Genomic DNA, 13,511 nt, shown 5'->3' on the forward strand with positions numbered 1-13,511 from the left:
GAATCGATCATGGACATAGAGGCGCCGGTTCTGGCCAATCGTAACTGCCCCTATGTACGATCGGCCGAGGCATTTCCCGCGAAGGTACAAGGCAAACGGCAGTTGCGGGATTCGTTACCCCATCGTAGGTGATAACAGCACCAGCCGCGCTTGTGCGGATCTTTTTGGCGGGCTTTCGGAGAATTGGCGGGAGACGTGGCGCCATCTTGCCGTCGCTGTGGCGTGGTCACTGATGTCGAGACTTTGTTGATCGAACCACTTGCCTTGTTTTTTGCCGCTATGAGCGCGTCCGCTTTCGCTGCATATGCTTCGGGGTCCTTAAAAGAACAATCCGTGAGCAGCAGTCGGACATCCTCGGGAAGTTTCTCGCGGAATGCCTGTTCGAACATAGGGCAATCCGTATGCTCACCGGCTAGCATCATCATTTCGGCCATGAGGACGGAAGGCAGTTGGTCTCCAAGATCTGGTAGGTGCAGAAGTTTTGCCGCACCACCATGCTTATTAAACCCGAAGGTTCGCAGTAATACTTTCTTCATGGCCTCGTACTTGTTTTCCGCAGGTGGATTCACGATGAACCGCATCACGCGCTTGGTTGTGTCCGGCGATAGAGCGCTGACGAGGTAGTAGTACATCGTGGATTCGTCCGACATCTTTTTTATATGAAATTGAGCCTCGGTGTGGATAAACCAAGCTTGCGGTGCGTGCGTCCAAAACAACGGAAGATGAACGCTTCCCGCGCTTGACTCCGGTGTGCCCGGCTCGGTCATCGTCAACGAGGCGTCGGGTTCCTGCTCAGTCGGTGATCGTCCAGATCACGTCGGGGTCACCAATATGGCGAGTCCGAAACTTGTTGGTTGTAGAAGAAGTTTATTGCAGCCGCAATATTCGAATACAGAGTTAAACAACAAGGTAAAGGACAACCATCACAAACTTACTGTCTTCCTTGAAGACTTCGCCGAACTAACTAAATCGGGCGCCAAACGCGCACATGACATCGCTGGCCAATCAGCGATGTCGCTCCCTGGACCAATCCCCATGGTCGCGTTCCCACGTGACCTCGCTGGCCAATCCGAGGGTTCGACGACCTGGACCATTCTCTATGGTCGCTACAGTGGCTTATTATAGACAATAGACAATAGGTGCAGGAGGAGGCCATTCGGTCCTTCGAGCCAGCACCACCATTCAATGTGATCATGGCTGATTATTCTCAATCAGTACCCCGTTCCTGCCTTCTCCCCATACCCCCTGACTCCGCTATCCTTAAGAGCTCTATCTAGCTCTCTTTTGAATGCATTCAGAGAATTGGCCTCCACTGCCTTCTGAGGCAGAGAATTCCACAGATTCACAACTCTCTGACTGAAAAAGTTTTTCCTCATCTCAGTTCTAAATGGCCAACCCCTTATTCTTAAACCCCTTGTTCTGGACTCCCCCAACATTGGGAACATGTTTCCTGCCTCTAACGTGTCCAACCCCTTTATAATCTTATACGTTTCGATAAGATCTCCTCTCATCCTTCTAAATTCCAGTGTATACAAGCCTAGTCGCTCCAGTCTTTCAACATATGATAGTCCCGCCATTCCGGGAATTAACCTAGTAAACCTACGCTGCACGCCCATATTAATATGCTATATAGGAAATGGGGAGCACACTGACAGTGAGAGAAGTTGAGGTTGGACTCAGGACACTGGGGCTGTGAGGCAGTGGCTCTATGAACTGAGCCCCCCACTCTCTAGTTACTGCCCCACCCGGACCATATTTGCTCTATCAAATATTCTCCTCTACCCCCCCTACTCAGAGATTATACACAACGAACTGCAGATGCTGGTTTACAGAAAGGGACACACGGTTGCTGGAGTAACTGGGCGGGTTGGGCAGCATCTGTGGAGAACATGGGTAAGGTGACATTTTGGGTCGAGACCCTTTTTCAGACTGATTGCAGTGTGTGGGGTGGGTGGGGTTAAAGGTTGAAGAGAGGTGGGGGGGGCGGGACAAAACCCAGCAAGTGATAGGTGGATACAGGTGAGACATGGGTAAGGTGACATTTTGGGTCGAGACCCTTTTTCAGACTGATTGCGGTGTGTGGGGTGGGTGGGGAGAAAGGTTGAAGAGGGGTGGGGGGGGGGGGCGGGACAAAACACAGCAAGTGATAGGTGGATACAGGTGAGACATGGGTAAGGTGACATTTTGGGTCGAGACCCTTTTCCAGACTGATTGCGGTGTGTGGGGTGGGTGGGGAGAAAGGTTGAAGAGGGGTGGGGGGGGGGGGGCGGGACAAAAGCCAGCAAGTGATAGGTGGATACAGGTGAGGGGGTAGGAAAGAACTGCAGACGCTGGTTTAAACCGAAGATAGACACAAAAAGGCTGGAGTGATTCAGCGGGACAGGCAGCATCTCTGGAGGGAAGAAGTCTGAAGAAGGTGTCTCGACCCGAAACGTCACCCATTCCTTCTCTCCAGAGATGCTGCCTGTCCTGCTGTTCCTCCAGCTTTTTGTGTCTATTACTGGCGTGGGGGGGGGGGGGGGGGGGGGGGAGGGGGGTTGATTGGGAGATAGGTGGATAAAGGCCAGAGATGAAACCACCTCAGTGTTTAAAAAAGTTCCCCTTCCAATTCCTATTAAATCTTTCCCCTTCCACCTCAAACCTATGCCCCCTAGTTTTAGTCTCTCCTACGCTGGGAAAAAGGCTGTGACTATCTACCTTATCTACGCCCTTCGTGAATTTTTGATCCTAGGTGGAGCCAAATTCTCACAACCATCTACACAAACACCTGCACAAACTCCACAACATAGAAGGAAGTGGCAACTACCAGTGTGGCATTTTTATGGATAGGTATGGTGCTCAGCATGGATTTGGTGGGCTGAAGGGCCTGACTCTCTGACTAATTCCTCCTGCCACAGTACAAACACCTGAGGCTTACCTAAAGTGACATTAGTCACACACACCTTCTACAAATTTATTAATATCACTTTGTTGCTGTTCTTCTTTGACAGTAAATATGGGGCTACAGTGATAGGAGTTGAATTTAGAAGGATGAGAGGAGATCTTATCGAAACGTATACGATTATTAAGGGGTTGGACTTGTTAGAGGCAGGAAACATGTTCCCGATGTTGGGGGAGTCCAGAACCAGGGGGCCACAGTTTAAGAATAAGGGGTAGGCCATTTAGAACTGAAATGAGGAAAAACTTTTTCAGTCAGAGAGTTGTGAATCTGTGGAATTCTCTGCCTCAGAAGGCAGTGGAGGCCAATTCTCTGAATGCATTCAAGAGAGAGCTGGATAGAGCTCTTAAGGATAGCGGAGTCAGGGGGTATGGGGAGAAGGCAGGAACGGGGTACTGGTTGAGAATGATCAGCCATGATCACATTGAATGGCGGTGCTGGCTCGAAGGGCCGAATGGCTTCCTCCTGCACCTATTGTCTGTTGTCTATTGAATTAGGCCATTCGGCCCATCAAGTCTGCTCTGCCATTCAATCATGGCTGATCTATCTCTCTCTCCCAACCCCATTCTCCTGCCTTCTCCCCATAACCCCTGACACCTGTATTAATCAAGAGTCTATCTATCTCTGCCTTAAAAATATAGTCCAATGGATAGTGCCATGTAACTATACAGCTGGGGTACAGACCCTTTGGCACAACTCATCCATGCTGACCAATTTGCTTACCTAGCTTGTGCCACTTGCCTGTTGCTATCAAAGACCGCGATTTACAAATTAAATTAAATGTCTGGAACGTGCCGCCAGGGGTGGTAGTGGAGGCAGATACAATTATGGCATTAAAGAGGCTTTCAGTAAGGCACATGGATATGCAGGGAATGGAGGGAGATGGGTCATGTGCAGGCAGGGAAGATTAGTATCATCTTCGTCTGGGACATTGTGGGCCAAAGGGCCTGTTACTCTGCTATACTATTCGATGCTTTGGTCTCAACCAGGAGGAGAAACAAGGAACTATCAGATGCAGGTTTACGGAAAAAAAGGGACTGAAGAAGAAGTCTGTAAAAAGGTCCCGAACCGAAACGTCACCTATCCATGTTCTCCAGAGATGCTGCTTGACCCACTGAGTTCCTCCAGCACTTTGTGTCTTTTTTGTTTAAACTATGAGGAGGTTAGAAAGAGAGTCACACACCCAAATTCCTGAAACGAGTACCACCAATTAATGAAAGTTAGAATAAATTTGGATGTTGTTAATGTTGGAGCAGAGGATTTAATATTGACTAGGCATGGTCTCTATTAGAATGGGAAATGCTCGATTGAATTCTTGATTAGTACTAGTGTCAGGGGTTATGGAGAGATGGAAGGTGGACGGGGTTAGGGGGGGAGAGATAGATTTGAAGGGACAAATGTCCTAATTCTGCTCCTGTCACTTATGACCTTACGATTGCAATGAAATTAAGTGAAGTCTCAGAGTAATATTTCTATTACGCCACTAGGGGACATCAGTGTCCCAGTGTCCCTAAAACTGAGGCGAGAAGAAACTTTTCCACCCAGAGAGTTGTGAATTTGTGGAATTCTCTGCCACAGAGGGCAGTGGAGGCCAATTCACTGGATGAATTTAAAAGAGAGTTAGATAGAGATCTAGGGGCTAGCGGAATCAAGGGATGTGGGGAGAAGGCAGGCACGGGTTACTGATTGTGGATGATCAGCCGCGATCGCAATGAATGGCGGCGCTGGCTCGAAGGGCCAAATGGCCTCCTCCTGCACCTATTTTCTATGTTTCTATGTAACCAAATGGAGATACAAAGAACTGTAGATGCTGGAATTTTAAAGCATAAAGTGCTGAAGGAACTCAGCGGGTCAGACAGCACTACCCATCCCATCTGCTAGTCACATCCACCCCCCCCCTCACCTGTACCCTCCTATCACATGCGAGGGTTAATACTGCCCTCACCCCCTACCACCCTTACCCAGCTCCCTCATCCCTGCTACATCAATCTGAAGAAGGGTCCCAAGTTCACAAGTTATAGGAGCAGAATTATGCCATTCGGCCCATCGAGTCCACTCCGCCATTCAATCACGGCTGATCTCTGCCCCCTAATCCCATTTTCCTGCCGTCTCCCCATAACCCTTGGCACCCGTTCTAATCAAGAATTTGTCTATCTCTGCCTTAAAAATATCCACTGACTTGGCCTCCACAGCCCTCTGTGACAATGAGTTCCACAGATTAACCACCCTCCGACTAAAGAAATTCCTCATCAACTCCTTTCTAAAAGAGCGCCCTTTAATTCTGAGGCTGTGACCTCTGGTCCTAGACTCTCCCACCAGTGGAAATGTTCCTATCCGCATCCAATTCCACATTCCACGTCCCGACCCGGAACGTTGTCTGGATAAAAATCTGCACCTCCCCTTGGGCCATGATCGGACTTTCCGGAGACTCGGAAGTCGAGTGTGTTGCCGGAACATGGCGACTCTCTGCGAGCTGTTCCAGAAGAGGATCTAGTGCACTCAAGTGCAGTACGATTGGATTATAGTGCGAGATTTCGGATCGGGGCCCTTCTGCACACCGCACAATGTTTGCTGTAAGGATCATTGCCTGAAATCGGGGTTATTAATAGAACCACTCACCAACCGCCATCACACCTGGCACACAGACTATCTGCAGACAACCCCCCTGACATTTCCTGCTGTGTTGTGCGTGTCTGGAAGCTGGGCTGACGCAGACAGCCGTGTGTACCTACTCTGGGAAACTACTAGTCAGTGCCACGCACTCCCCACTTAGCCCTCAGCACCATCCTTTCACCCCAACTGGATTCTCTGCTGCCTTGCTGCAGTAAGAAGGCTCAGCGATCCACAGGGCTGCTGGAAGATTCAGCTGCTCTGTTCACCGGCTACCTCAGGGAGAGCATTTACTGCACCGCACTAGGTGTATCTGCTTCCCGCTTGCCTTGTGATAGAGTCGCGGAGCTGCACAGCACGGAAACAGGGTCTTTGACCCAATTTATCCTTGCTGATCAATGCCTTACCAACTGGTCCCACTTCCTGCATCTGGCCCATATCCCTCCAAATCTTTCCTTTCCATGTACCTGTCCAAGTTTCATTTCAATTACCTACCACCTTCTCTAGCAGCTTGATACCCACCCCCACCCTATTGTCTAAAGGGTGTCCTAGTGCATCAGTCACTGAAAGGAAGCGTGCAGGTACAGCAGGCAGTGAAGAAAGCCAATGGAATGTTGGCCTTCATAACAAGAGGAGTTGAGTATAGGAGCAAAGAGGTCCTTCTGCAGTTGTACAGGGCCCTAGTGAGACCGCACCTGGAGTACTGTGTGCAGTTTTGGTCTCCAAATATGAGCAAGGATATTCTTGCTATTGAGGGCGTGCAGCGTAGGTTCACTAGGTTAATTCCTGGAATGGCGGAACTGTCATATGTTGAAAGACTGGAGCGACTAGGCTTGTATACACTGGAATTTAGAAAGATGAGAAGGGATCTTATCGAAACGTATAAGATTATTAAGGGGTTGGACACGTTAGAGGCAGGAAACATGTTCCCAATGTGGGGGGAGTCCAGAACAAGGGGCCACAGTTTAAGAATAAGGGATAGGCCATTTAGAACGGAGATGAGGAAAAACGTTTTCAGTCAGAGAGTTGTGAATCTGTGGAATTCTCTGCCTCAGAAGGCAGTGGAGGCCAATTCTCTGAATGCATTCAAGAGAGAGCTCGATAGAGCTCTTAAGGATAGCGGAGTCAGGGGGTATGGGGAGAAGGCAGGAACGGGGTACTGGTTGAGAATGATCAGCCATGATCACATTGAATGGCGGTGCTGGCTCGAAGGGCCGAATGGCCTCCTCCTGCACCTATTGTCTGTTGTCAATTGTCTATTGAATTAGGCCATTCGGCCCATCAAGTCTGCTCTGCCATTCAATCATGGCTGATCTATCTCTCTCTCCTAACCCCATTCTCCTGCGTTCTCCCCATAACCCCTGACACCTGTATTAATCAAGAGTCTATCTATCTCTGCCTTAAAAATATAGTCCAATGGATAGTGCCATGTAACTATACAGCTGGGGTACAGACCCTTTGGCACAACTCATCCATGCTGACCAATTTGCTTACCTAGCTTGTGCCACTTGCCTGTTGCTATCAAAGACCGCGATTTACAAATTAAATTAAATGTCTGGAACGTGCCGCCAGGGGTGGTAGGGGAGGCAGATACAATTATGGCATTAAAGAGGCTTTCAGTAAGGCACATGGATATGCAGGGAATGGAGGGAGATGGGTCATGTGCAGGCAGGGAAGATTAGTATCATCTTCGTCTGGGACATTGTGGGCCGAAGGGCCTGTTACTCTGCTATACTATTCGATGCTTTAGTCTCAACCAGGAGGAGAAACAAGGAACTATCAGATGCAGGTTTACGGAAAAAAAAGGACTGAAGAAGAAGTCTGTAAAAAGGTCCCGAACCGAAACGTCACCTATCCATGTTCTCCAGAGATGCTGCTTGACCCACTGAGTTCCTCCAGCACTTTGTGTCTTTTTTGTTTAAACTATGAGGAGGTTAGAAAGAGAGTCACACACCCAAATTCCTGAAACGAGTACCACCAATTAATGAAAGTTAGAATAAATTTGGATGTTGTTAATGTTGGAGCAGAGGATTTAATATTGACTAGGCATGGTCTCTATTAGAATGGGAAATGCTCGATTGAATTCTTGATTAGTACTAGTGTCAGGGGTTATGGAGAGATGGAAGGTGGACGGGGTTAGGGGGGGAGAGATAGATTTGATGGGACAAATGTCCTAATTCTGCTCCTGTCACTTATGACCTTACGATTGCAATGAAATTAAGTGAAGTCTCAGAGTAATATTTCTATTACGCCACTAGGGGACATCAGTGTCCCAGTGTCCCTAAAACTGAGGCGAGAAGAAACTTTTCCACCCAGAGAGTTGTGAATTTGTGGAATTCTCTGCCACAGAGGGCAGTGGAGGCCAATTCACTGGATGAATTTAAAAGAGAGTTAGATAGAGCTCTAGGGGCTAGCGGAATCAAGGGATGTGGGGAGAAGGCAGGCACGGGTTACTGATTGTGGATGATCAGCCGCGATCGCAATGAATGACGGTGCTGGCTCGAAGGGCCAAATGGCCTCCTCCTGCACCTATTTTCTATGTTTCTATGTAACCAAATGGAGATACAAAGAACTGTAGATGCTGGAATTTTAAAGCATAAAGTGCTGAAGGAACTCAGCGGGTCAGACAGCACTACCCATCCCATCTGCTAGTCACATCCACCCCCCCCCCCTCCCCCTCACCTGTACCCTCCTATCACATGCGAGGGTTAATACTGCCCTCACCCCCTACCACCCTTACCCAGCTCCCTCATCCCTGCTACATCAATCTGAAGAAGGGTCCCAAGTTCACAAGTTATAGGAGCAGAATTATGCCATTCGGCCCATCGAGTCCACTCCGCCATTCAATCACGGCTGATCTCTGCCCCCTAATCCCATTTTCCTGCCGTCTCCCCATAACCCTTGGCACCCGTTCTAATCAAGAATTTGTCTATCTCTGCCTTAAAAATATCCACTGACTTGGCCTCCAAAGCCCTCTGTGACAATGAGTTCCACAGATTAACCACCCTCTGACTAAAGAAATTCCTCATCAACTCCTTTCTAAAAGAGCGCCCTTTAATTCTGAGGCTGTGACCTCTGGTCCTAGACTCTCCCACCAGTGGAAATGTTCCTTTCCGCATCCAATTCCACATTCCACGTCCCGACCCGGAACGTTGTCTGGATAAAAATCTGCACCTCCCCTTGGGCCATGATCGGACTTTCCGGAGACTCGGAAGTCGGGTGTGTTGCCGGAACATGGCGACTCTCTGCGAGCTGTTCCAGAAGAGGATCTAGTGCACTCAAGTGCAGTACGATTTGACTATAGTGCGAGATTTCGGATCGGGGCCCTTCTGCACACCGCACAATGTTTGCTGTAAGGATCATTGCCTGAAATCGGGGTTATTAATAGAACCACTCACCAACCGCCATCACACCTGGCACACAGACTATCTGCAGACAATCCCCCTGACATTTCCTGCTGTGTTGTGCGTGTCTGGAAGCTGGGCTGACGCAGACAGCCGTGTGTACCTACTCTGGGAAACTACTAGTCAGTGCCACGCACTCCCCACTCAGCCCTCAGCACCATCCTTTCACCCCAACTGGATTCTCTGCTGCCTTGCTGCAGTAAGAAGGCTCAGCGATCCACAGGGCTGCTGGAAGATTCAGCTGCTCTGTTCACCGGCTACCTCAGGGAGAGCATTTACTGCACCGCACTAGGTGTATCTGCTTCCCGCTTGCCTTGTGATAGAGTCGCGGAGCTGCACAGCACGGAAACAGGGTCTTTGACCCAATTTATCCTTGCTGATCAATGCCTTACCAACTGGTCCCACTTCCTGCATCTGGCCCATATCCCTCCAAATCTTTCCTTTCCATGTACCTGTCCAAGTTTCATTTCAATTACCTACCACCTTCTCTAGCAGCTTGATACCCACCCCCACCCTATTGTCTAAAGGGTGTCCTAGTGCATCAGTCACTGAAAGGAAGCGTGCAGGTACAGCAGGCAGTGAAGAAAGCCAATGGAATGTTGGCCTTCATAACAAGAGGAGTTGAGTATAGGAGCAAAGAGGTCCTTCTGCAGTTGTACAGGGCCCTAGTGAGACCGCACCTGGAGTACTGTGTGCAGTTTTGGTCTCCAAATATGAGGAAGGATATTCTTGCTATTGAGGGCGTGCAGCGTAGGTTCACTAGGTTAATTCCTGGAATGGCGGAACTGTCATATGTTGAAAGACTGGAGCGACTAGGCTTGTATACACTGGAATTTAGAAAGATGAGAAGGGATCTTATCGAAACGTATAAGATTATTAAGGGGTTGGACACGTTAGAGGCAGGAAACATGTTCCCAATGTGGGGGGAGTCCAGAACAAGGGGCCACAGTTTAAGAATAAGGGATAGGCCATTTAGAACGGAGATGAGGAAAAACGTTTTCAGTCAGAGAGTTGTGAATCTGTGGAATTCTCTGCCTCAGAAGGCAGTGGAGGCCAATTCTCTGAATGCATTCAAGAGAGAGCTCGATAGAGCTCTTAAGGATAGCGGAGTCAGGGGGTATGGGGAGAAGGCAGGAACGGGGTACTGGTTGAGAATGATCAGCCATGATCACATTGAATGGCGGTGCTGGCTCGAAGGGCCGAATGGCCTCCTCCTGCACCTATTGTCTGTTGTCAATTGTCTATTGAATTAGGCCATTCGGCCCATCAAGTCTGCTCTGCCATTCAATCATGGCTGATCTATCTCTCTCTCCTAACCCCATTCTCCTGCCTTCTCCCCATAACCCCTGACACCTGTATTAATCAAGAGTCTATCTATCTCTGCCTTAAAAATATAGTCCAATGGATAGTGCCATGTAACTATACAGCTGGGGTACAGACCCTTTGGCACAACTCATCCATGCTGACCAATTTGCTTACCTAGCTTGTGCCACTTGCCTGTTGCTATCAAAGACCGCGATTTACAAATTAAATTAAATGTCTGGAACGTGCCGCCAGGGGTGGTAGGGGAGGCAGATACAATTATGGCATTAAAGAGGCTTTCAGTAAGGCACATGGATATGCAGGGAATGGAGGGAGATGGGTCATGTGCAGGCAGGGAAGATTAGTATCATCTTCGTCTGGGACATTGTGGGCCGAAGGGCCTGTTACTCTGCTATACTATTCGATGCTTTAGTCTCAACCAGGAGGAGAAACAAGGAACTATCAGATGCAGGTTTACGGAAAAAAAAGGACTGAAGAAGAAGTCTGTAAAAAGGTCCCGAACCGAAACGTCACCTATCCATGTTCTCCAGAGATGCTGCTTGACCCACTGAGTTCCTCCAGCACTTTGTGTCTTTTTTGTTTAAACTATGAGGAGGTTAGAAAGAGAGTCACACACCCAAATTCCTGAAACGAGTACCACCAATTAATGAAAGTTAGAATAAATTTGGATGTTGTTAATGTTGGAGCAGAGGATTTAATATTGACTAGGCATGGTCTCTATTAGAATGGGAAATGCTCGATTGAATTCTTGATTAGTACTAGTGTCAGGGGTTATGGAGAGATGGAAGGTGGACGGGGTTAGGGGGGGAGAGATAGATTTGAAGGGACAAATGTCCTAATTCTGCTCCTGTCACTTATGACCTTATGATTGCAATGAAATTAAGTGAAGTCTCAGAGTAATATTTCTATTACGCCACTAGGGGACATCAGTGTCCCAGTGTCCCTAAAACTGAGGCGAGAAGAAACTTTTCCACCCAGAGAGTTGTGAATTTGTGGAATTCTCTGCCGCAGAGGGCAGTGGAGGCCAATTCACTGGATGAATTTAAAAGAGAGTTAGATAGAGCTCTAGGGGCTAGCGGAATCAAGGGATGTGGGGAGAAGGCAGGCACGGGTTACTGATTGTGGATGATCAGCCGCGATCGCAATGAATGACGGTGCTGGCTCGAAGGGCCAAATGGCCTCCTCCTGCACCTATTTTCTATGTTTCTATGTAACCAAATGGAGATACAAAGAACTGTAGATGCTGGAATTTTAAAGCATAAAGTGCTGAAGGAACTCAGCGGGTCAGACAGCACTACCCATCCCATCTGCTAGTCACATCCACCCCCCCCCCTCCCCCTCACCTGTACCCTCCTATCACATGCGAGGGCCTCACCCCCTACCACCCTTACCCAGCTCCCTCATCCCTGCTACATCAATCTGAAGAAGGGTCCCAAGTTCACAAGTTATAGGAGCAGAATTATGCCATTCGGCCCATCGAGTCCACTCCGCCATTCAATCACGGCTGATCTCTGCCCCCTAATCCCATTTTCCTGCCGTCTCCCCATAACCCTTGGCACCCGTTCTAATCAAGAATTTGTCTATCTCTGCCTTAAAAATATCCACTGACTTGGCCTCCACAGCCCTCTGTGACAATGAGTTCCACAGATTAACCACCCTCTGACTAAAGAAATTCCTCATCAACTCCTTTCTAAAAGAGCGCCCTTTAATTCTGAGGCTGTGACCTCTGGTCCTAGACTCTCCCACCAGTGGAAATGTTCCTTTCCGCATCCAATTCCACATTCCACGTCCCGACCCGGAACGTTGTCTGGATAAAAATCTGCACCTCCCCTTGGGCCATGATCGGACTTTCCGGAGACTCGGAAGTCGAGTGTGTTGCCGGAACATGGCGACTCTCTGCGAGCTGTTCCAGAAGAGGGTCTAGTGCACTCAAGTGCAGTACGATTGGATTATAGTGCGCGATTTCGGATCGGGGCCCTTCTGCACACCGCACAATGTTTGCTGTAAGGATCATTGCCTGAAATCGGGGTTATTAATAGAACCACTCACCAACCGCCATCACACCTGGCACACAGACTATCTGCAGACAATCCCCCTGACATTTCCTGCTGTGTTGTGCGTGTCTGGAAGCTGGGCTGACGCAGACAGCCGTGTGTACCTACTCTGGGAAACTACTAGTCAGTGCCACGCACTCCCCACTCAGCCCTCAGCACCATCCTTTCACCCCAACTGGATTCTCTGCTGCCTTGCTGCAGTAAGAAGGCTCAGCGATCCACAGGGCTGCTGGAAGATTCAGCTGCTCTGTTCACCGGCTACCTCAGGGAGAGCATTTACTGCACCGCACTAGGTGTATCTGCTTCCCGCTTGCCTTGTGATAGAGTCGCGGAGCTGCACAGCACGGAAACAGGGTCTTTGACCCAATTTATCCTTGCTGATCAATGCCTTACCAACTGGTCCCACTTCCTGCATCTGGCCCATATCCCTCCAAATCTTTCCTTTCCATGTACCTGTCCAAGTTTCATTTCAATTACCTACCACCTTCTCTAGCAGCTTGATACCCACCCCCACCCTATTGTCTAAAGGGTGTCCTAGTGCATCAGTCACTGAAAGGAAGCGTGCAGGTACAGCAGGCAGTGAAGAAAGCCAATGGAATGTTGGCCTTCATAACAAGAGGAGTTGAGTATAGGAGCAAAGAGGTCCTTCTGCAGTTGTACAGGGCCCTAGTGAGACCGCACCTGGAGTACTGTGTGCAGTTTTGGTCTCCAAATATGAGCAAGGATATTCTTGCTATTGAGGGCGTGCAGCGTAGGTTCACTAGGTTAATTCCTGGAATGGCGGAACTGTCATATGTTGAAAGACTGGAGCGACTAGGCTTGTATACACTGGAATTTAGAAAGATGAGAAGGGATCTTATCGAAACGTATAAGATTATTAAGGGGTTGGACACGTTAGAGGCAGGAAACATGTTCCCAATGTGGGGGGAGTCCAGAACAAGGGGCCACAGTTTAAGAATAAGGGATAGGCCATTTAGAACGGAGATGAGGAAAAACGTTTTCAGTCAGAGAGTTGTGAATCTGTGGAATTCTCTGCCTCAGAAGGCAGTGGAGGCCAATTCTCTGAATGCATTCAAGAGAGAGCTCGATAGAGCTCTTAAGGATAGCGGAGTCAGGGGGTATGGGGAGAAGGCAGGAACGGGGTACTGGTTGAGAATGATCAGCCATGATCACATTGAATGG

General features: G+C 48.8%; 1 protein-coding gene across 1 annotated transcript in view; it reads left to right on the top strand.

Annotated features, from left to right (window-relative positions):
- The first annotated feature begins 428 nt into the window (after positions 1-428).
- LOC144593369 (mechanosensitive cation channel TMEM63B-like) overlaps positions 429-13,511 on the top strand; it is a 179,389-nt gene continuing 166,306 nt past the window's right edge. The window contains exons 1-2 of the mRNA XM_078398833.1: positions 429-466; positions 560-620. The gene's annotated coding sequence lies outside the window, so the exon portion shown is untranslated. The remainder of the gene's footprint in view (positions 467-559; positions 621-13,511) is intronic.

The sequence above is a fragment of the Rhinoraja longicauda genome, chromosome 5 (genome assembly GCF_053455715.1).
Source record: "Rhinoraja longicauda isolate Sanriku21f chromosome 5, sRhiLon1.1, whole genome shotgun sequence".
In the NCBI taxonomy this organism is placed as follows: Eukaryota; Metazoa; Chordata; class Chondrichthyes; order Rajiformes; family Arhynchobatidae; genus Rhinoraja; species Rhinoraja longicauda.